Raw genomic sequence first — 5,379 nt, forward strand, 5'->3', positions numbered from 1 at the left:
TCCTGTAACTGTACCCATGGTAGCTGCTTTAGAAATTGTACTGATGTTCATGATTGAGAGACTTAGAAGATGCTGGGGGGCGGGTTAGGACATGTCCTTTCGCGTGGCCTCAATTAGGTAAGATTTTATCTGAAGGGACTTTTCACTAAATATTCAACTATACCCAAATAAAAAAAAATTAAATATCTTAGTCAAAGGGAAAGAGAAGAACAAGTCTATAGTGCAGACACCATCTGATTCTTGACAGAGATAGAACAGTGTCCATGTGTCAGAGCACCGAGTTCCTTGGAGAGCCACACTGGCTCTTAGGGACAGGATGGTCCATTGCCCTTATCCTCCATGGACCCATCTCAGGAGGTTAATGAGGATGGCCTTTCTATAGGGGTCTACACTACTTGAGTTGCCCCTTTTTTATTGGTACTAGTCATTCAAGGATTTCCTTAGGGACTGAGAAAGCATGGCTCCCTGTTGGGAGGCTGTCATCAGAGTTGAGTTTCTCTTCATCACTTGAATGTCCTTCCTTTTCCCTTCATTGTCTTTGTTCTTAGCAGGCACCAATGCAATGGCACAGCTGGCTCCTTGCCTCTCCAGGATTTCTGGTCCTCAGTTTTCCTGATCTCAGAGAAGAAAAAAGCTCCTTGCTCTTTCTCAAAGTCTATATATCCAGCCACAGAGAAGCTTCTGGTTAGCCCTATTTGGGTTATGTGCCCATTTCTGAGCAATTGCTTCTGGCCTGAGGGTTGACATGCTGTAAGAGACCAGGCCTGGGTCATAGAAGCACACCTTTGGCAAGGCCTAGGAAGGGCATATTGGTGTCAGGGCAGCCCTACCTAAACCAGTTGGAATGGATTCTCAAAGAAAGAAAGCTTCTGTAGCAGAAGAGGGATGAAAGAGGTCTGGGAAGGCAAAAACAACACTCATGGGTACATTATGTGCATGTTAAACACGGGGTAAACATTGTGGTTTCTCAAGGATGTTGATGTTCCAGAAAATCTTTGACATGTGGGAGTGCCATTTGAGTTACAAAACTGTGGTAAATACTTATTATTTTCATTAACCTACTCTTTCAGATGCTGTAGGTCTTAATCTCATGTTCTTTTTTCTCTCCTCTAAGTAAAAATTCCACAGATGTTTGCATTCAGGCTTAAATTTCATTCATTCTGATGTTTTCTATAATGCCGCTTGGGAATTAGACTATCCCTCTTATGTGCTTTTCTGTGATTTGGCAAAATCCAGGAATGAATTTCTTGCTTTTGTCCTTGCCATGGGAGAACTGAAAGCAGTAGCATTTATCCGATAAAATTATTTTTTATCCTTTCTCTTTTATTTTTATAATGGATTTAAAAGAATGTCAACTTGGGCCAAAAATCTAGGGACAGCTCTATCCCCTTCTCTTACTGCTTTCTGTCCCTCTCTGATATTCCCACATCTAGCTGTCTTCGGGTACCATTTTTCAACTCTCTCCTCCTGGCTTCAGAGAACACCAAAACCTAGGTCTAGGGCAAGCACAATCTGGGCTTCATTCCTCATTCCCCTGTTGCTGTGTCCCTTGTTACTCTTTCTATAGTCAACTCAGGGCCCCGAGAGAAGAGTTCTCACATGGAATGGACATCTATGGGGAGCCTGCTCCTGGGCAGATATATGCTAGAATATATTGTGTGTGGTGGGGGTGCACTTTTGTTGAAAACAGAGAATAAAATTAGAAAATGCTGGGAGACTCCATCTAGCCCAAGACACTAGTGACCCCATGGAGATGCTATAGACTAGTAGAAAGTATATACCCAGGACACTCAATCTCCCATTTGATAAGCCCTTATTGATGAGGACACGGAATACACGTGAGGTTCAGTGGGGTGGAGTCCGGAGCCAACGACCAAGAAAGAATTCTTGAGGCGTCTTTGGTGCAAAATTGGTGGTTTATTAAAGCAGGGCGACAGGACCCCCTCGGCAGAAAGAGCTGCTGCACCGGGGTTGTGAGGGGTGGCTGATTGTATACCATGGGGTTGGGGGAGGTAAGGAAAAAGGGAGGTTGAGAAAGTACTTTCATATGTTAAAGAAGATTCACAAGATACTGAGGCCTTGCCATTGTCAAGTTAAGGTTGTTTTTCCCTCTAGCAAGGCATTAACATTAAGATGGTTGGGAACTTCCTGGAACCTGCAGATTATAAGGACATTTAATTGTATCTACATTCCCTTCAGGAAGCTCGGTTAGTGACAGAAATGCTTTGTTCTTGTAAACTGCTAAGACATTTGTAAACTGAGGGAGACTTAAGTCTTGAAGGATTGTGGTATCTATAGGTTAACTATTTCTTTGTCCTTTAGGGCAGCCAGGAGTGCCTGAGGAATGTCACTTACATCCCATGTTGGGGGCGGGGCGGGGGGGGTTGCAGGGCGTCAGTTTCTGCTTTGTCCTCAGCTTGCCTTCTGTTCCCTCATCACAAATTACCTCATTTAATCCTCTTAAGTGCCTAATGGGTTAGGTATCACTACCTTCATTTTATCAGAATGAAGAGTGAGGTTTAAAGGAAGGTATATCACTTTATCATGTCCGTATGCCCAGTAAGTTGCAAAACCAAGTTTATGCCACCAAAGTGTATTGTTTTATGGCTCTAAGGCAAGCCATATATATAGGAAATCTGTAGGGCAGATCAGGAAGCCGGATGTCCCTTTACTTCATCTTCTTTATTAAAATGAATCGATGGTAAATGTTAATCACATCTGTGAAATGCCTTCATGGCAATGTCTAGTGTGTGATCGAATGGAGCATCCTGGCTTAACCAAGTTGACACATAAAATCACATACTTCTTCCAAGCTCACTCTACTTTGGAGGGTGTGTGTGTGCCTCAGTTGGCACAACTAGAACATGGAGGTAGATTCTTTAGCCTGCATTAGATTTGGGGTGAAAAAATAAACTTTAAGTGTATTTAATCCCTGAAATGTTGAAGTTTGTTACTATGGCATAGCTTATCCTATACCAACCAACTTAGATGCTCTTGGATGCAAGTAACAAAATACTATGACCATTTTCAAAAACAAACAAACAAAAAATCCTGAGTGGCACCAATAATGCCTTCAAGGATCTAGATATTTTTCTACTTCTGGCTAAGTAGTAGGAATGTCTCTTGTAGAAACCGACTATAGGGTCAGTTTCATCAAAGTCTGATTCTCTGTGGGCACAAGATAGCACCATATCTACTGGGAAATATTCCATGCAGTTAGTTTTAGACTAATCGTTTTCAACCTGAATACGAGTTACAATCACCCACGGATATTTGAAAACATGACCAATGTCCAAGCCATAGCCCAGAGCAATTAAATCAGAATCTCTACGGTATGGAAAACAGCAATTACCAAGCTTTGCAGGTGGGTCTGATGAGTACCAAGTAGGGAAAAACAGTGACCTAGCAGAACAATCAGAATCTCCCTCTGGAATCCTGGAAGGAAGGAGAAAGGAAAAATAACAAAGAACCCATTATTTAGGGGACAGAGTATCTCTATGGTAAGTTTGAGGGTTAAATTGCAAATACTCCTGGCATTTGATTTAAATTAAGGAGTGACTTAAATATTTGTGATCATAGCAGAACCTTTCAAGAGATAAGGTTTCGATAAGGAAGAGGGGATCTCAATAAGGGAGGAGATTTGGAGCAAAAGATGGATAGGGGTACCACAGAGATTTTGCTATGTCGTTGCTTTTCATGGTCCCAAATCTCATCTCTCACAGGTTGATTTTAGACACATGGTCTTTCAAGAGTATTTGGCAATGCTCTCCATGTGGTTGATGGCCCTTAATTTTGCATTTTGGGAATACTTTGACACAGATGTTTAGGAGGTAGATAAGGAAACCCTATTTTGTTTTTCTCCTTTTCCTCTATTAGGTTATGGGTTGGGTGTGACACTTCAGCCCCTAATTCAGTTAACTAGCCCATGGTCTCCACAATCCCTTTCTTCATTCCTTGCTTAAGTCAGTGAGGATAATTTTCAAGTGCCTATGTGAGCAGGAAGTAGATATGATGATAAAGGAGGAAAATGAAGTCTGACCTAAGAAGAACTTCAATTTTGGGGTAAAAGTCAAGTTTATTATTTTTGTTAATAAAAAACATACAATGCATGTAAACTTCCTTTTCTCCTTGCTAACCAATTAATTCCCTCCTGGCCACTTTCTCTTACCTCCCCTGTTCATGAAAAACTGCTGCCTTGGAGCTGCTCAGGGAGATGCTGCACTGTTTTGTCTGCTCTTGTGACTTTCCAAACTATGTTTAAGTGCTGCTATGCTGATGATATTAAATACTTGGAAATTTTAGATTAACCCCTGGCCATAGACTATGTGCTCCTGCATGTTTCCCTGGTTTGTCTCCTGATCTTCTCTAGGTCTATGTCTCAGATATTTTTTTTTTCAAGCCCAAAGTCAATGTAGACTCCCCTTGCTTGTGCACCATGATTGGTCTCTCTAGACAGATTTTATCTTCTTGAAAGCCATTTAAGTATATATCTCCAACTTTGATTAAGTGTTTGGCACATAATTCGTGCTCAATACACCGTTTTCTTGAATGAATGATTCACTAAGTTGATCAACAGGTCACCAACCTGTATAAAATTCAGTGTGGGCAGAAAATCTGATGAGTGCTCTATAATCTTGAAAAGGTCATCTTTCACCTTCAAAAGTCACTTAATTATTTCCCAGTCGAAGGATCAAGGGTCTCTTTTATTGTAAGAACACCAATTTTTACACAAGGCATTATGGGAAGGAAATCTTATAATCAAATGTGCAGTGTAAAGTATGTCTTTATTTTCACTTCTGAACAATATTACAATTTAGGAGATTGCATTCCTGACCAAATACTGGGCTCTAGATCAGAGCTAATGATTTGCCACATGTCTTATAAGACATCCTATAATAATAACAAACGAGTAAAATTGGTGAAAACTACAGAGGTATGTTTTCAATTGTAAAAATATGCTACAGAGATTCACATTTTTATGTGTATAGTCATTTTATTTACTTTATTAGAACTTAGAAAACTTGTTTGAAGATGATTGGCCCAGCAAAATATGTTTGAAATATTTTCACTGATGCCTTTTACTCCCCATCTATAACTTTGTCTGAAGTAAGCAGATGCATTCAAAATTATTCCCTGATTATATAGCTGCTTCAAGGTTTATAAAAGGTTTTCAGTGTGTGAATTTGCTACTGCTGAAGTTGCTGATAGCAATGATGATGGTGGTGATGATAAAGATTTTTTTTTTCTCACTGAAAAATAACTTTCAAAATTAAGGGCTATCCAATTCCCTCCCTGCCGCTCTCTCTCCTATCTCCCTTATTCATACAAAACCTATGCCTTTGAACTGCACAAGGGGACAGTATGCTCCTGGTCTGCTGT

This window comes from Ursus maritimus, unplaced genomic scaffold (assembly GCF_017311325.1).
Source record: "Ursus maritimus isolate PB19 unplaced genomic scaffold, ASM1731132v1 scaffold_26, whole genome shotgun sequence".
Classification (NCBI taxonomy): Eukaryota; Metazoa; Chordata; class Mammalia; order Carnivora; family Ursidae; genus Ursus; species Ursus maritimus.